Here is a 19065-nt window from a genome sequence, read left to right as displayed (position 1 = left end):
TGCCTCACCACTCTGCGCCACAAGAGACTCTGTTCATGGTCATTACAGTCCATGGATATCTGGAGAGCTACAGTTTGGCCACCCTCCCCCTACAACAACCCTGAAACCAACATATTTTTCTGTTGTTGTCTGGAACAAGTACAACAATTTAATTGCAACATAAGAAAACTGAAATCATCTTGCAGGACCAGCTCAGGGATCTGTGTAGAAGCCCATCAGATATTCCACGGAAGCCAATTTTTAAAAATAATCTGAACACAGCCAGTTTAGGGCAACCCTGTAGGATTTTTGAGGCAAGCGATATCCAGGGGTGGCTTGCCATTGCCTGCCTCTGCATAGCAACCCTCTCCCATCCGAGCACTAACCAAGGCTGACCCTGCTGGGCTTCCAAGATCTGATACTTCCGAGATCTAATATTTTATTGTCCGCCATCTTGCTAGGCCATATTATATTTTGTATATTTTAGGGGATTTTATTGTATTTCATTGACTTTGTAACCCGCTGCGAGACACCTGAGAGCAGCGGTATATAAATATAAACATAAATAAATAAATAAATAAATAAATAAATAAATAAATAAATAAATAAATATCACCAGGCTAACCTGGGCTATTGAGGTCACAGCCTGGAAGCTCATGAGCAATGCCAAACGACAGTGAACCCACCACTGACATGTCCCCAGAATTCAAGGTGGAAGTGTACCCTGCCTCTGCAGATCATCTTTCCCCTTTAATAAGCTGTGATCAATATCAATTTTATCCCACCTTTCCTCCACGGAGTTTTAGGCAAACCAACATTACCTGATTTCCTCCCTCTTGCCTTTCGTCCTCTTAACAAGCCAGCAAGGCATAACAAACACCAACAGAGCTTTAGAACAGAATTTAATTGGAACCTGGGTGACACTCACCCTACAGTCCATCCTAAAACCAGATGGTCTTAGAGCCACTAAGAGCACAACTAGGTGATGAGTTACCATGTAGCTGCACCCCCCCCAAGTCTCTCTCCCCCTCTCTCAACCCCAGGAATGGGTAATAAAATCAAAACACGTGACGTGATTATCCACAGAGGCAGCTCCAAGATTACCTTCTCAACATCACTGGCGGCTGCTCGAGGATTTGGGGGAGCTTGTGGTGCCATGCACTGTGTTTTGCCACAAGTTACTAGGGGAGACAGAGGGAAAGGGGAAGCATGGGCCTGTTACCTTCAGGGGCAGCTGTGTGTCTCCTGAGCCTAGTCCTTCCCTAATCATCAGTCCTGACGGAGGTTAAGGGTTTCCACAGGCTCCCAGCCAATATGTGGTCACCCACAAGGGTTTTCAAGACAAGAGACCTACAGAGGTGGTTTGCCATTGCCTGCATCTGCACAGAGACCCTGGACTTCCTTGATATTGCCTCTGCACAGTCTCCCACCCAAGTACTAACCAGAACTGACCCTGGACTGACTTGTTAGCCTGGACCATCCAGGTGAGGACCACAGCTTCCCTAGCATATCCTAGATAGGTGGCATGCTTGTTCCCCTTAAGCACACAGGTCAAGAATGCTGGGTCTTGTGCTCGCTTTGGCAGCACATATACTAAAATTGGAACGATACAGAGAAGGTTAGCATGGCCCCTGCGCAAGGATGACACGCAAATTCGTGAAGCATTCCATATTAATAAAAAAAAGATTGCTGGGTCTTCCCTGGGGGGGGGGGGAATGATTACTTCTTGAGATCTCAGGTTAAGGTCCACTGGAAAATCCATACGGATGGGAACAGCCTGCTATCCGAATGTACCCTTCTGTCAGGATGATCAGTCAATCTGGCTCAGTACAAGGCAGTTTCATGTCTTAAATCCCTTCCTGATCTCCCCAGCCACGTTCTTAAAAGAAATATGTGTACTATTTAAGAAATAAGCCTGTGAACTTCTGTCAAACACTCAGAACTGGTAGACAGTGCAGTATTTATTCTGAAGTTACTCTGTGAACGTGCAGATATCAGGACTTGGAAGCAGAACTGAGCATCTGCTTTTCTTTTGAAAAACAGGCTTCTGGCCCTTAAAGAGGTGGGATGATGTGATAAGGGCAGGGCTAGTGGCATTTCAGACACTGGGATGGACCACAACGCTTCTTGTGATCCAAAACGGATGTTTTTCTCCCACGAAAAGGGAAACTTGGGTCCATAGCCCTTCTCAGCAAGGAGCTCACATCATTTTAACACATTTATACCCCACCTTTCTCTCCAATGAGGGCCCAAAGCAGCTTACATCATTCTCCTCTCCTCCATTTTACCCTCACAACAACCCTGTGAGGTAAGCTAGGTTGAAAGACTATGACTTGCCCAAGATCACCCAGCAAGCTTACATGGTAAAGTCAGGATTTGAACCTGGGTCTCCTAAATTCTAGTCTGACATGCTCACACCACACTGGGCCAGTTATTTTCTATCTCAGCTTAACCTAGAGTTGCCAACACTGGTTTGGGGATTCTCTCAGAGTTGAATGTGTTGTTTGTGGAGAGGAGATTTGGGGAGGGATTTCACCTAGAATCTAAGCTATACAATAAGAATTTATTCTCTGAGGTGCCATTTTGTCCAGGAGAACCGATCTCTAACCTGAATATTGGTGGTAATTCTGAAAGAACACCAGGCCCCACCTGGAAGCTGGCGACCCTAGCTTAGCCTACCTCACAGAGTTGTTATGAAGATAAAACCCATCATCAGGCAGCAATAGGGATTATTTTTGGATTTTCTTTTCAGTGCAGGAATGACGCTCATCAGAGAGAATGCTGGTTTACGTACTGGGCCAAAGCCAGAAGTGGGAGAGAGGAAATGGGTACAGTTTCTTAGGGCCTAAGGGTATCTAGGCCAAGTTACAATCACATGACTTGATATAATATACTTGAGTAATTTCAGAAATAAAACTGATGTTTTTCTTTCCTGGTTCACAAAAGTATATGTTTGGGGTAGTACTGGCTGTGTGTGTGTGTGTGTGTGTGTGTGTGTGTGTGTGTCCGTGTGTGAGAGAGAGACAGAGAGAGAGGCAGAGAGAGAACAAACAAATTACAAGCTGGATCTAGGTCCAGCGATGTTGCTCCCCTCTGGACCCCTCTTAGAGATGGACCCCCTTCTGGCCCCATGTGGCCCCTCTTTATGTTCCACCCCACAGCTCAGGGTGCCCGCCTAGCCTCTTCAGAGAGCTGGCCGGCACTGTGTGAGTTAACTTTTGCATTCCTCCTCTTCTGACCTGAACGGTGCTGCTGGAGTCCGAGGCTATTCTTTGCACTCTTGATAAAGCATGTGAAGTCTGAAGGCCTCACACATTCCTCCATTCAGGGCTTGGCTGCCTGCCTGTAAGCTGTCACTCCCTGGCACCCAGGGCAGAAAGGGAGAGAACTCCAGGGAACTTAAGCCAAACTCCCACCCCAGGCAGCTGCACTTAAGCTCCCCCTCCCTTACCCCACCGGAGAGATTGGATCCCTTCTTCCGGTGAGAGAATAATACAAGATTTGGCTCCCAGTGGCTCCTTTCAGAGAAGCCACCCCCTCTCCCGAAGGCTTTGTGAGGGCAGGGAAGGCTGGAGGCTACTTCCAGCAGCAGTGAGCTTAGCGCCTTTCCCATCTTTTTGGAGCTTTCACCGCAGGCAATTCAGAACAAGCCCTGCTAATAGCAGGGTTGTGCCAGGCTGTGTTTATACAAAACTTGGAAGAAGGCAGGAGACGGGCACAAGAAAGAAGACTGTGATTCCAGTGCTGGGACAGTTTCATCACCTGCGCCGTACCTGGCCCAGGTGGGCTCGACTGCTCTGCCGCAGGTCCGCTGTTCACCAGAACCCTGATCTGACGTTTTCCTCACTCAGTGGGAGGCTGGCTTAATATCCTTTTTTCTTTTTAAAAATCCTAGTCATCTGTTGCCAAAGAAAAACATTTAAAACTACTTTCTTTTAAAAAGAAAGAGAGAGAGAGAGTTAGCTATAGAAGAGGTCATGTTTAAAAAGCCAGTGTCAGGGACAAAGGAGATATTTTTAGATATTCTGAAAACAAAGTCTCAGCAAATTGGGAAATACACAGCGAGGACAGGCAAGCCACGGAGACTCCCTTATGAGTTGGGTTGCATCTGCCAGCCAGGAGTCCGCTCGTTAAGGGCCCTCAGCTGATCCTACGCCACTCCCTTTAAAAACAATCCAAAATGCTGCAAAAAAAGGGGACTGAACAAACACTCGAGGGAAGGAAAAAGAAGGGAAAGGGATTATTACTGGAACTTTCAGAAACATAAAAGACATCTAAGGCTATAACAGAATAGATAAATGACAATTTACTTCTTTGTTGACTTGCCATAAACAGAATTCTGAACTCGTGAGGATATGAGAGAGATAATTTGCTGTCCCAGTAGCCCCCCTGCATCTTTTTAAAAAAATATATAGCAGGCTTCACAGATAGCGCATCTTGACAGCTAATGGACGAGGCAGGCAGGTGCTTCCCTTTTCCTGTTGCCACATGTGCCTTCCTGCATTTAATGCATTAAGATTTCCTCTCTACAGCCACTTCTCTGTTTGGGAAGGAAAGCAAATACAGGCATCCTAGAAACTGAACAGTGCTCAGGAACCGTGGCTGCGCAGCCTGTGATGTATAGTCTCTAGGGTTGGTAGGCTGTTGCCGGGTATCCCCAGAGCTCTGGGGCAAGGCAACGGGTGGACGTGATGTTATGCAACATGTCATACCATAAGGTTGCCAGAGCATCTGCTGATTCACTGATGTTATGTTACTGTACAGCAGGGGTAGTCAACCTGTGGTCCTCCAGATGTCCATGGACTACAATTCCCATGAGCCCCTGCCAGCGAATGCTGGCAGGGGCTCATGGGAATTGTAGTCCATGGACATCTGGAGGACCACAGGTTGACTACCCCTGCTGTACAGCACATGCTGTTTCCCCACCCAGCACAGACACAAGGGTGGGTGGCAGGACTGGACCACTGGGAGACCACCCACCCAATGGGCCAAGTGACACGTCTGGTAATATCGCCATTGAGAGCCATGTTGGCTTAGTGGTTCATGGTTTAGACTAGGGAGGTGGTGGAGGAAAGTCCCGGCAAATCGCAGGACTTATGGCGACCTCAGAGGGTTTCCAGGGCGTAAGACGAGCAGGGGTGGCTTGCCATGGCCTGCCTCTGCATCACAACCCGTGGTGGTCTCCCATCCAAGTACTAAGGAGGGACAACCCTGCTTAGCTTCCAAGATCAGGTGAGATCAGGCTATCCTGGGCTAGGAAGACTAGGGTTTAAATTCCCAAACTAGCCACTGGAATACCAAGAAGAAGAAGACGACTGGAAGAAGAAGAAGAAGAAGAAGAAGAAGAAGAAGAAGAAGGAGAAGAAGAAGAAGAAGAAGAAGAAGAAGAAGAAGAAGAAGAAGAAGAAGAAGAAGAAGAAGAAGAAGAAGAAGAAGAAGAAGAAGAAAGAGTTGGTTCTTATACGAACACATTACACTATAATGAATCAGACTTTTAGCCTATCAAGTTCAGTATGGCCTGTTTATAATGGTAGGAGCTCTCCAGGGTCCAAAACAATGTTCTTTTTTAATCAGCTACCCCATGATCATCTTTAAAGGGGTGTGTGTGTGTTGAACCCCAGGACCTTCTATATGCTAAGCAGATGCTCTACTGCTGAGCCACAGCTGTGCTTGCTATAAAGCTGGAGAAAACTGTCCTGTCCCTTTAAAAGAAACAGCATGTACGGAAATGGGTGGCTGAAGCTTTTCATGGCATGAAGGGAAAAGATCACCTGGCAAATAGCCTTCTACTAAGCCTCTATTAAAGAAAAGCTGGGTTTTTTATACCCTGTCTTTCACTACCTGAAGGAGATGGTTTACAAGCACCTTTCCTTTCTTCTCCCCACAACAAGCACCCTGTGAGGTATGTGGGGCTGAGAGAGCTCTAAGACAGGGGTAGTCAACCTGTGGTCCTCCAGATGTCCATGGACTACAATTCCCATGAGCCCCTGCCAGCATTTGCTGGCAGGGGCTCATGGGAATTGTAGTCCATGGACATCTGGAGGACCACAGGTTGACTACCCCTGATCTAAGACAACCGCTCTGTAAGAAGAATTCTAAGAGAATGTGGCTAGCCCAAGGCCACAGCTGGCTGCATGTGGAGGAGTGGAGAATCAAACCCAGTCCTCCAGATTAGAGGACAATGCTCTTAACCACTACACCATTTTGGCTCTTAGAGGGCAAGGGCAGTTTTCCCCTCAGAAAACTTGGCAACCCTATGCCACTCTCCAGCCTTGAAGCAGTTATTCTCCCTCATCCCACTGTACCACATAGGGCTCTTGTGAAGAGAAAACGGGATAGCTCTATTAATAGTTTTGAAAGACGTCTAATTAATAACAGCTGGAAGGATGGTTTTTCACGGGGTGTCTGAAGATTCGCTACGTCGATCTGGCTCGTTTCACAATCCTCGTTTCACAATTTTCACTGGGTGTCTGAAGATTCGCTACGTCGATCTGGCTCGTTTCACAATCCTTCTTCGCCAGCTCAGATTTATGACTGAATTTTTCTTTCTAGTCTGAGGGAAAGGATCAGCACCTGAAGGCTCCAAGGCCATATCTGGCCTACAAGAGATATGGGAGCAGAGCCTGGGGAGTGGAAAGCCTTCGGTGGGGCATAACGCCTCACAAGCCACCCTCCAAGGCAGCCATTTTTGTTTCACCAACTGCCACTAGATACCCAAGTAAGCCGTCCCCCTCAGCCTGAACCTGAGCCTTTCTGGCAGTTGTCTAACCCTGTGAAACAGCATACCAGATTTGTAATGACCTTCCGAAAAAGGTACAAAGCCTTTGAGGAGCTTTTCAATGATGCTGCAGAATGCATTAAATACAGGAACCCCCAGATTTCAGTCAGCTGTATGGGATGTTGTTGTTAGTTGCGAAGTTGTGTCTGACCCATCGCGACCCCATGGACAATGATCCTCCAGGCCTTCCTGTCCTCTACCATTCCCCGGAGTCCATTTAAGCTCGCACCGACTGCTTCAGTGACTCCATCCAGCCACCTCATTCTCTGTCGCCCCCTTCTTCTTTTGCCCTCGATCGCTCCCAGCATTAGGCTCTTCTCCAGGGAGTCCTTCCTTCTCATGAGGTGGCCAAAGTATTTGAGTTTCATCTTCAGGATCTGGCCTTCTAAGGAGCAGTCAAGGCTGATCTCCTCTAGGACTGACCGGTTTGTTCGCCTTGCAGTCTGAGGCAATATTTATACTGGGTCTCAATTTTAAAAGTAGTTTGGTTTAGGACTGGTAACTCTAGTTTGGGAAATTCCTGGATATTTGGGGGTAGACGCTAGGGAGGGCATGATTTAGTGGCAAGAGGTTCCTCCACACAGTATAAGATCACAGAGTTCACCTTCCAAAGCAGCTATTTTCTCCTGCAAAACTGATTTCTGTGGTCTGGAAATTAGTTGTAACTCCAGATCTCCAGGCCCTACCTGGAGTTTGGCAACCCTAGAGCCTGGGGAAGGCAGGGTTTAGGGAAGATGCAAGACCTCATTGGGGCATAATGTCATAGAGTCCACCTTCCAAAACAGTCTTTTTCTCCAGTTGACCTCTTCTGTAGAGTCTGGAGATCAGCTGTATATATTTCCAGAAGCTTCCCAGACCCCACCTGAGGCCAGCAATCCTATTTGGATTTGTTTTTTCATTGAGTTCTACGTTTTTTTGTAAGCTACCTTGAGTCCATTTAGTAAGGTTGCCAAACTCCAGATAAGGCCTGGAGATCTCCCACTTTTACACCTGATCTCTAGATTCCAAAACATTTTTCTCCTGGAGAAAATGGATTCTTCGGAGGGAGGTCTCTCCGGCACTGCCCCATACTGAGCGAGCCCCCTCCTCTCCCCAATTCCTACCCTCTCTAGGTTCTACCTGCCCCTTCCCAAATGTCCACTTATTTCTCAAACCAGAGCTCTAGCAACACTACCCTTTGGGGATGAGCAGAATAAAAAATTTTTAAACAGATCAATTTCTAGGATTAATGTTACGGTATTGTGCACTCCCACGCGGACGTAAGACCCACTGGGCAACTCTGAGGAAGCAAAGAAATGAATTTCCATGCAATTCCTTTGTTCTCTGTGGGTCCAAAACCCCACTCACCATCCACTACAAGACTCGGAAATTACATTATCACCAACAGAAGCTCAAGTTACCGACCGGGAGCGAAACGCCCAATTTCAGAACAGACTCTAAGTATAGGGTAGAACTATTCTGTGAAACTATCTTTTCAATTATACTTAAACCTTGCTCTTCCTTCCAAAGAACACACCAAGAAGCACAAAGCAGCTTACCTGAGGCTCCCGCCAAATCACCCCCCCATCCGCGTTCTCGCCAAGCTGAAACCTGCTTAAGCTTTAACTGCGTAACTGCATCGCTGCCCTCAAACCATTCTCCGAAATTATTCTAGCAACACTTCCCCCGTGAGCTCCTGAGGCACAAACTTCCCGCTTGAAACTCCCTGTGGTTTTTCCACCTCAGTAAATGCTACTTTAATGTTAACATCGAGGCATGTGCTGAAATGGCGAGATTGCGGCGGTCTCTCCAGCCACCGGAATCTAATAATAAACTAATGTAGCTGAAGAGACTGGGGAGGGGGACAATCCTTCCCCCACCCCGGCGCGATAAAAATTTTCACCTGGTTTTGCATATGTAGCCAGTATGGCTAGGGTTTGTAGTTGTTTTAAGGGGGATGCAAGCCCATAAGAGAGCAAGGAACCTATACTTCATGTAGATTTAAGCGTTAGTCAGGAGGCTAGATTTATCTGTGGGTCTTAGCCATTGCATCTTCAAGCAGCAAGCTCCAGCCCTGATGCAGGATACCAATCACCAGATGGCTGGGAGCAACATGCTCTATTTGCAAGACTCCCAGGGGTATCTGACGGGTCTCTTTAGGAGAGGGATGGATGGGGTAGAGAGACATTGGTTTGAGCCAGCAAAGCAATTCTTGTTCCCTTTTAAGGTGGCAGGTTGCCAGTCCCCAAAATCTAGAAGCCATTTAAAACCAATGGGTAGGTTGCCCTTTGAGAAAGAGGTTAATTCCATTGAGGGCTGATTTTATGACAGCATCTGTAGCTGGGTTCATTTTTTAATGTTGCTTTTATATAGGAACAGGGAGAGTGAAATGAGCACACGTCTATACAAGCCCCACACACCTCATAAAGAGGTTTCATACCACTGTGCGTTATATTGGTTTTCTTCGAATACGATCAAATTAACCGCAGAATGCATTTGAGTTCTGAACTCTCACCTATACTAACATTTGTCTTTGGCACAAAAAGCCCAGAAGATGCTCAAATGCCATGGGTTGTTACACACTGCCTTCAAGAGTGGGGTGTTACAAGTCCCGCCTCCTTCACTGGGACACTCCTGCTACATCCTCCCTTGGCTCCACCCACAGAATTCTCTCCTATCAGCCATGATAACTTATTGCGTGTGTGTTTTTTCCTGGTTCTGCCCACATGGGCGCCATTTCTTTGATTCAGACCCAAGGGCACTGTTTTCCTCCCACACAAAGAGCTGAGGCAAGGGATGTGAGAAAAATTGCTTTCTGGATGCTCAACACAGCAGCAACGAGAGCTAAACATAGAATAATTGTCTCCATGTGGAAAGAGGAAGAAAATAATGCCGCATCAGTAAGTAGAAGGAAAGAAGTGGAGGAACCAAAGTACAAGGGAGAGTAGTTTATTTAACCTTTCAGTTCCCAGTGTTTTGCCATGGGCTTTGACAGGGATCCCCAACAAAAAAGATGACAGAAGAGTTGACAATTCTCTTGAGCTCTAATTTCCTAAACAAAACAAGCTGACACTTAAATTTAGCCCTCGGAATCTCCCCAATCCTTCAGCATTTGCGTTAGGAAAAGAAACGATCTTCTCCCCCCACATTTACGCATGTGAATGACTTGTTTCATTCAGAAAGAGGTGATGCTTGGACAGTGTAGTAGGGACTCCCATTGTCTTACTGCCTCCTCAAGATCTGTTTATTAGCAAAGCCTTTCCTTACCCAAACTAGTCCTGTTGTTACCTGGAAATAGCACGGCCAATATTTTTCACACACACACCCCCAGCTATGACATCACTTCCATTCCTTTAGAATCTAGGCCTATTCTGCACACAATAGATAATGCACTTTCAATGCACTTTAGAAGTAGATTTTCCTGTTCTGCATAGGAAAATCCAGCTGCCAAAGTACATTGAAAGTGCATTATCCTATGTGTGCAGAATGGGCCCTTGCCTACCTAGCAGGAGTTCAGCAGATGAACTTTTCCCCCAACATGCAGACAAAATAAGAATGCAGAGCTTTACACGGAATTTCTACTTATCACTCATCTGTTAAAGGCAGTAGGACCCTTTCATAAAACAAAGCTTGAAATCTCATCCAATGCTCTTTCCTGCTGGATCTCATCTACCTAATAGCCACACCACACCCGCCCCCCTCCCAACTCCTGTCTTGTTTATTCTGGCATAGACTGGAAAACTCTCCAGGCATAAGTCCTCTCTTTTGTCTTCAGCGCAGCCCTTATGCAAAACCCTAGAGCTAAATAAATGTTAAATAGCAGCAAGTGTTAATAATTAAGAAGGGAAAGCTTTGAAGTCTCATTAACACCCCAACCCATAATGCACATTGCACCGTTCAGCCAAGTCACGGCGATTTTAACGGAAGACTTAAGTTGGTGCTTTAGTTTCTCCTACTAAAATTACCAGGACTTCAAATATTTAATTTTGGCTGGGTCACACCCAGTGAATGGAAGAAAGCTCCACTGGAATTTGTGAGTTTTTCTTCCATGTAACCGAACCGGGATCTGGCCTCAATTCTGACTCTTTTCATAGGTCTTATCATTCACCTCTGCCACAAAAGATGCCTTGAACCTTTCTGAGTAATGAGGCTGTCTCTTTGCAATCTCCTGGATGAAAGCAAAACTAATGCTGATTCCTATTGTTTTATCTTGGGAGTTAGACAGAACTTGAGTTACAATTTTTATCTGAAGTAACCCTTATTTTAATTTAAAGGATTGTGAGTGGGGTTTTGGACCCACAGAGAACAAAATTATTTCTACACTGAAAAAGTGGGCGTTTTAAAAAATTTAGGACATATAAAATTGAGGGTGAGAGGTGCCAGCTGTTGTTGGATCTTCTCATGGCCATCACCCTAGCACCACCACCTACCCAACTATCCATCTTTGGCGAAACAAAATTGAGGAGCACAAAGGGGATCCCAACATGGATTGCCCAGGCTAGCCCAAACTCATCAGCTCTCAGGAATTGAGAAGGATCAGCCTTGGTCGATACCTGGATGGGAGACCACCAAAGACGTTCAGGGATGCTACTATGATGGGAGACTACCAAGGATGCTCAGACGTTCAGGGTTCCTACGCAGAGGCAGGCAATGGCAAACTACCTTCTTCTGTCTCTTGCCTTGGAAGCTGTACAGCCTTACTGTAAGCCCGTTTTTACTTGGCAGAACTTTAGATGAACAGCATGGCTGAGAAGGACTTTGGCCTTCTGCAGTCACGGCCACAGCCAGACTGGATGGTGGTTGGCTGTCCGGATCAATGACGTGACTCACGGTAAGGCAACTTCATGTATTCATCCCGTATTTACTCTATAAGCCAGGCTTTCTCAACCAGGGTTTCATGAAACCCTGGGATTTCTTGACAGCCCGGGAAGGGTTTCCTGAATGAGTGGGAGTTAATTAATTAATCATGGTGGTTTACAGTTAAGAAAATCTTAAAACCATTAAAATCCCAGTACATTTATAGTGTACAGACTCAATGTATTTTATAGGTTTTTTACTGTAACTTATAAATTGCCATAAGGAAAGGAAGAATACAATTAATTAATATTTGCTACTGGCCACTCTGGGGGAGGCAGATGATGGATTAATAGATGGACCACTGATCTGATTCTACATGTCTCTTCTTCTGCCTTCCCTAAAAGAAATTCAGGCAATTTGCATTTAAAAAAATGGGCTTTTCAAACTTAACTTCTGCACTTTAAACCAGATTCACGTTCCTTTTTAAAAAGAAATCTATTCCCTATCTGCTTCCATACACTGCCCACACACAGGCAGGCAGGAAATCTTTCATCCATCTTCCTAACCTGGACTGTCTGAACCCTACCTTCCCTTCTGGTCTTCACACTATTGGTGGAAGCTGATACCCTGTGCATTGTTGGGGGGGGGGGGGCTGTGACCAGAGCCAAAATGAGCAACATAAAGGAGACTGAAAAGACTTTCATGCCAGCCCATTCTCTCAGGAGATTAACAGTGTGCAGCGGGAAAAAGGGAGGGAGACCTTTGACAAAGCTGTTTCTTAAATGAGATTTTTACAAAACTACAACAGATGTAGGAGCCGGGCGGGAAGGGGGGAATAGTTAGTTATCAACCTGCTCAGCTGATCTGCAGAGAGAAAGCTAGGCAGGGAAGTAGAACTTTAAAAAATGTAGACTTCTCACAGAGCACAAAATTACATTCACAAATCAAGTCCACTCTTGACAAAAAAGGATTTGACAGATTCATGACGGAAGGGTCCTTCCGCGTTGATTAAATGGTGCTTCAAATTTTGGAGGCTGTGTACCTCAGAATGCCAATTTGGGGTGGGGGGTGGGGATAATGGGAGGAGTGTTTTTGCCTCTGTGCCCTGCCTGTGAACTTTTGAGAGGCAGAAAAGGATGCTACGTCGACTTTTGGTCTGACTCAGTAGGGCCTTTGGCGCATTCTTCAGATGTTGACGTCCTCCTTCAACTCCGTATCATCAGGAAGACCTTCAGTTGCTGAAAACATTTGCAGTTTTTCTGGGCATCTATATAAGAAGATCAAGCCTTCCTCTGTAGTACTGGGCTGGTTTCACAGGGTTCATTCACCTGGAACCAGTGGACTTTGCAGATGTCTCCTCATCGTTATTGTTTTTTGCTGTTCTTAGAAGTTGATGTTAAAGATGAAACAAAGCCTTAAGAAGAAAAGGAATGGCATTTCCTACCCAGCTGCATACCTCCCAAAGGGAACTGGGGCAAATCACAATCTTTCTCAGCCTAAGTTACCTCACAGTGTTTTTGTGGGGAAGGAATTAAAAGGGAAGTACCATGAATGCCACCCCTGAATTCCTAGGGGAGAGGTAGGATTAAAAAATTATAGAAGATCGATTTAGAACAATAGGCCCCAATCTAGAACAATAGGCCCCAATCTTTTTCAGCCTGCAGGCACCTTTGGAACTCTGGCACAGCCAGAGTAGGCACACCTGCAAAACGGGTGTGAAAATATGTTCATCGCAGTAGCAGGATCCAGCCATAAAATGGCTGCTACCACTTACCTTAAGTCACACAGTGAAGATCTCTGTGTTGCGGTGGCAGCTGCTGCTAAAGCAACATTTTTAAAAACACGCACTGCCCATTAACTCTCCAATGACCAATCAGAAACTTTGTTGGGCAAAAGCCCTACCTGGCCCCACTCACTTTCTAAAAGCACTTGGCAGGAGGCGGGAAAGTGTTGCCAGGAACCTGAGTTAAAGCACAGCGGCACACCCAGGTTTGAATCCCCACTCTGCCTGGGATAGTCTCGCTCAGCTTAACCTAGACACAGGTGGTTGTTGTGAGGACACGATGGGAGGAGGAAAGACTAATATTTGTAGGCCACTTTGGGTCCCAGTCGGAGGGAAAGTAGGGTATAAATATCTAAACAAAACTTGGACACATCTGTCATCACACAGCAGTGACTTACTACTTTTATTCTATCTGTGACTTTTTAAAATTCTGTGGCTCCATTTTCTGTTTTTCTGATTAGGACATGGTAGACATACCTACTAGGATGTTCACTGTGTGGCAGATGCATTCCACAAACATCATCGCCCTACCATCCTAGAAGCATTAGGTTCAGGCCTTCCAGAGTACAGTAAGGAGAGAGGGCAAAATTCATCCCCTCCTTCAGTGTATGGAACCAGCATATGTCAGCTACAGCCAGGCACTATGGCAGACAGACCATGTATGGCCTGAATCATTAAGAAGGCAGCTGCCTCTTCTGCCTTTTAGAAATTGAGAATTTAGTTATTTATGAAATTTGCCTGCACCCTCTCCAGAGACTTACACGTGGCAGCTAACCATTAAAAATTAAAGCAATGAAAATTCAAATTACTGCCACAAGTCAATAATAAAAGCTCAATAAAGCTAAACCCACCAGCGATGAAGCTAGCTTAATCTAACAGTTATAAGCCCTAAAAACCGCCAAGAAGTGTCCCAGCAGCTCAAAGTGATCAACAAGAGCAACACAGAGATACATATCAAAGAGGGAAGGATATTCACTCTTAATAATCTTTATACAGCTTTCGCTGTATTCATATTTGGCTAAGGGCTAAGTGGGCGGAGACCCTCACCAGGACAGACAGCAGTTCTACCCAATCAGGTGAGGGCACAATTGAGGCCCTCACCAGGACAGGCCAGAAAGCCTGGGGAAGCGGCAGGACACCATGAATAAAGACAGAGGCCTTTCCCTCTTTGAGGCCCCAGGTGTGCTTCTAGGCCCGAGCGGAAGGCCACACCAACGCCAGGGGGGGGGGAAGCAGGCCTTCCCCTCGGGCCTAGAAGCATATGGGGGGGGGGGCTTTCAAAGCCCGTTATCACGAACGGGCTTTGAATCTATCTAGTATAAAACATATTAGAAGAAAGAAGAAAGGAGGAGGAGGAGGAAAAGCAGAGGAAAAGCAGAGGCAAAGGCAGAGGCATAAGAAGAAGAAGAAGAAGAAGAAGAAGAAGAAGAAGAAGAAGAAGAAGAAGAAGAGGAAGAGGAAGAGGAAGAGGAAGAGGAAGAGGAAGAGGAAGAGGAAGAGGAAGAGGAAGAGGAAGAAGAAGAAGAGGTTCTTATATGCCGCTTTTCTCTACCTAAAGGAGTCTCAAAGTGGCTTACATTCGCCTTCCCTCTCGTCAAACAAAGTTTGAGACCAGTGGCACCTTTAAGTCCAGTAAAGGTTTATTCAAGATAAAAGTTTTCATGTGCACACACACTTATTCAGAGGCACACAAAAGCTTATATCTTGAATGAAACTCTGCTGGTCTTAAAGCTGCCGTTGGACTCAAACTATGTTCTGCTAATTCAGCTCAACACAGCTACCCACCTGAATCTATCCATATCCAAACAGTTGTCAAAAAACAAGATGCTCTGACCTGGACATTGTAACCCACTTTGGGCCCCATTGGGAAGATAAGCAGAGTATCAATATCCATATAAATAAATCTAACATAATGCCTAGAAACCAATAAGTAGCCCTTATGGGCACTGCAGAACAGGTGCTAGGTGTGTTCACGTTGGCTAAACAGGTGAGGCAATCCCTTTCATAAGATCTATTTCGCAAAAGTGTACATACGCTCGTGACAAGACACATAAGAATTCCTGGGAGGTCTCCTATTCATTCACTGATCAGGATCAAACCTGCTTAACTCCAGCAAACCCCAACTATAATCTGAAACAATCAGGGAGCATGGAAAAGGATCCTAAGCTTGTGATCCTGAAAACATTTCCCCAGGAGTAAGCTCCTTTGAATAAAATGGGACTGAATCCTGAGCAGACCTGCCCAAATTGCTCCCTAAGAGGAGAGCCAGCATGATGTAGCGTCACACTAGGATCAGGGGAATCCCTGCCTTGCTGTGGATGCCTGACGGGTGGCCTTGGGCCAATCACACTATTCAGCCAAACCTACCTCACAGGGTTGTTGTGAGGACAACACAAGGACTAGCTGAGTGTTCTAAACTGCTCCGGGTCTCCACTGGGGAAAAGGCAGGGTATAAATAAATAAAATGTTTTGACTTTGGTAGACTTAGACGGGTATAATCCTGTTTAGGATTGCACTAAGAAAGCACAAAGATATCTATATATTTGAAAATCTAGCTGCCTCCATTTTTAAAACACAACACAAGCAAAACAAATTAAAAGGAAAACAATATCTGTTCCACAGAATATATTTCTGGTAAGGCCTTGGAGGAGAAGCATGTCTCATGGCTTAAGTGCCACTCAGCGCTTAACACCCACTCAGGGCGGCTGTCCCACCCCTGAGTGCCTCCTCCAACCGGCTTGCCTGTCTGTCCAGCAGCCAGCCAATCAAATTCCATCCCCCACCCCTGACCACCCCCTCCTCCTTCCACTTCCCTCAGAGGCTCGGAGGCTGCAGATACCTGCTGCGCGAGAGCCGCCCATGCCAGTGAGTTCCCTTCCCAGGGACCTTCAGCCTGCACCCTTTCCAGGTTGTGTGGGGAAGGAGAGAGGCCATCCACAGAGTTCTTCCACACACACACCCCAATCTAGCACCCATTGTATTCCTGAATACAACAGGCTTGGCCCCTAGTTATGAGATATAATCCATCTCAATATATGAGCTGGGCCGGAAGTGGTCAGCTGGCCACACCTCCATGCCACGCCCAAGGAGGACTGAGGGGGGAGAACAGAACCAATTTGAGACGGGAGTAGGTGTCCAAGCTCTGCCCCCTTTCCCAGGCACAGTAACCACACGAGAAAGCCACCCCCAAGTCAATCAAAGTAGTCAAGTCCATTAAGGCAGGATTTAGGGGAAAGGCTTGTTGTTCTCATTAAGCCACAGCTGTCTTATGGCGACCCAGTAGGATCTTCAAGGCAAGAGACGTTCACAGGTGGTTCGCCATTGCCTGCCTCCGTGTCACGACCCTGGTATTCCTTAGTCTCCCATCCAAATACTAGTCAAGGCCAACTCTGCTTGGCTTCCGAGGTCTGATAAGGTCCAGCTAGCCTGGGCTATCCAGGTCAAGATACGAGACCTAAGCAAAATCGAAGAAGATGGAAAGCCTCCATCCCCAGCTCAAGGATTGTGGCTGTGTGTGATAGGGCAAATCCCACATCCTGGCACTCAGTGTGAGATGTGCCCGGGCTTGCCGACTGCCGGAGAACTGCCTGCTATTATGAGGGAGCATTCATGTGGCAGGTTTCAGGTGAGGGATGTACAAATGCCCCACTTTCAGACTCTGAGTAATCAAAGCCTCTCGGACAATGTGCATGGCAAAAGCTGCAGCTTTTCGTCTACTGGACGATGCACCCGAGCCACATTTATGCTCTACTGAATCAGGTTAAAACTGGATCTTTATATCTGTCCCTTCCCCCTTGCGTCCTATTTAGATCATAAACGTTTGAGCAAGGAGAGGGTTTCCCTGTTTTAATTAAGCGTGCATTGCTATAGGTGTGTCTCAGCCGACTTATGGCAATCCCAGCAAGGGGCTTTCAAGGCCAGTGAGGAGTAGAGGTAATTTGCCACTGCCTTCCCCAGTGGTCTCCCTTCCCTGCATAGTTTCCAAGATCTGACAAGATCAGGCTATATCATGCTGCCTCCCCTCCGATGCATGGCTATACACCAGGGGTAGTCAAACTGCGGTACTCCAGATGTCCATGGACTACAATTCCCAGGAGCCCCTGCCAGCAAATGCTGGCAGGGGCTCCTGGGAATTGTAGTCCACGGACATCTGGAGGGCCGCAGTTTGACTACCCCTGCTATACACCGTTTTTCAAAATTAACACAGTATACTGCCACGGTATCCGTGGTCAGTACAGGCAGCTTGCTCTGTGAGGTAGAGTAAGTTAAAAGAATGTGAGTGGCCCATCATGGAAGGGGGGCAATGGACTCTGGAGTCCTCCAGACTCTAGTTCTACACCCTAACCCAGCCTTCTCCAACTTCTGACCAGGGAAGAGCCCCTGAAATATTTTTCGGCCTTTGAAGCGCCCCAAAGCCAGGCCGGAAGTAGTCATTTGGCCACGCCCCCATGCCACGCCCATTGCGGGTGGGGGAATGAAGTTGGTTTGAAGCAGGAGGAGGCATCCAGGGTCTGCTCCATTTTTCCAGACACGGTAACCACATGAGAACACCACCTCCAGGTCACTGGAAGCAGCCGGTTCCCTGCTTTCACAGCTAAGCTAGGATTAGCTTGTACCCAAGTCTGCTAACACAGGATATAAGGGAAATGACATGCTTTTGGTTGAGCCTACTGAAACAACTCCAGAGGCCCCTCCCACCACCAACTATGTCTTGCAGGTGGAAAAAACTGAAACCGCAGAGCAGCAAACAATGTACAACCACTGAGTTGCAGAGCTGAAATGTTCTAATTTCCAAGTGCTGTGTTAAATATTTTATTGTTACAGATTCCACTGTTTTGAAATGCTGTATATTCCAAATGTTCCCTGTACTGTACTATGAAAAGCTTTCATTGTAAACCACCCTGAGCCGCAGGGAAGAGTGGTGGTGGTGGTGGTGGTGGTGGTGGTGGTGGTGGTGGTGGTGGTAATAATAATAATAATAATAATAATAATAATAATAATAATAATAATAATAATAATAATAATAATAATAATAATATGAAGAAGAAGAGTTGGTTTTTATATGCTGCTTTTCCCTACCCGAAGGAGGCTCAAAGTGGCTTACAGTTGCCTTCCCATTCCTCTCCCCACAACAGACACCCTGTGGGGTGGGGTGAGGCTGAGGCTGAGAGAGCCCTGATATCACCGCCCAGTCAGAACAGTTTTATCAGTGCCGTGGCGAGCCCAAGGTCACCCAGCTGGCTGCATGTGGGGGAGCGCAGAATCGAACCCGGCATGCCAGATTAGAAGTCCGCACTCCTAAGCACTACACCAAGCTGGCTCTAAGAATAAGAAGAATAAAAATAAGAAGAATAAGAAGAATCCCTGCTCCAACCACTACACACATGGTCAGAAGTATTGAGTGCATCACGCACACATACTCAACAAAATACTGTCCTTGGCACAGCAACTGGGGCATCCCCACTGTTTGCTCTGAAAGCGCCTTTGCCTACATGAGGTTGTGCTGCTTCCACGGACAGCAATGGGGAACCCCCACGTGCGCATAGAGCTTTCAACAGCCACACTGAGTTGATGGTAGTTCTGCACATGTTCAGATATCGATAGGCCTTCCTTGTCCGTTTCTTGAATCCAAATTGCAGGCCCTTGAAAGGTAACAACCTACCCAGGCTTGCTCAAACAAACTACCTAGGCAATCCTACAGAGATTTGTTCTCAAAAGCAAACTGCGATAGAGGAGGAGGAGGAGGAGG

General features: G+C 46.5%; 1 protein-coding gene and 1 non-coding gene across 7 annotated transcripts in view; one reads left to right on the top strand and one right to left on the bottom strand.

The window, feature by feature from the left end:
- The window catches only part of PLXNB1 (plexin B1), a 165498-nt gene that overhangs the window by 104718 nt on the left and 41715 nt on the right, over positions 1-19065 (bottom strand). The window contains exon 1 of one of the 6 annotated variants that reach the window (XM_077324829.1): positions 8296-8316. The exons of the other annotated variants lie outside the window; for them this stretch is intronic. The gene's annotated coding sequence lies outside the window, so the exon portion shown is untranslated. Of the gene's footprint in view, positions 1-8295; positions 8317-19065 lie in introns of those variants that run through there. 6 annotated transcript variants of the gene reach the window in all.
- Positions 1549-1655, top strand: LOC143834594 (U6 spliceosomal RNA). Its single transcript, XR_013229845.1, has one exon. It is a non-coding gene; the product is annotated as a U6 spliceosomal RNA (small nuclear RNA).

This window comes from Paroedura picta, chromosome 3, assembly GCF_049243985.1.
Source record: "Paroedura picta isolate Pp20150507F chromosome 3, Ppicta_v3.0, whole genome shotgun sequence".
Classification (NCBI taxonomy): domain Eukaryota; kingdom Metazoa; phylum Chordata; class Lepidosauria; order Squamata; family Gekkonidae; genus Paroedura; species Paroedura picta.
Note: the sequence above shows the minus strand (reverse complement) of the source record. Positions and strands in the feature narration are given on the sequence as shown.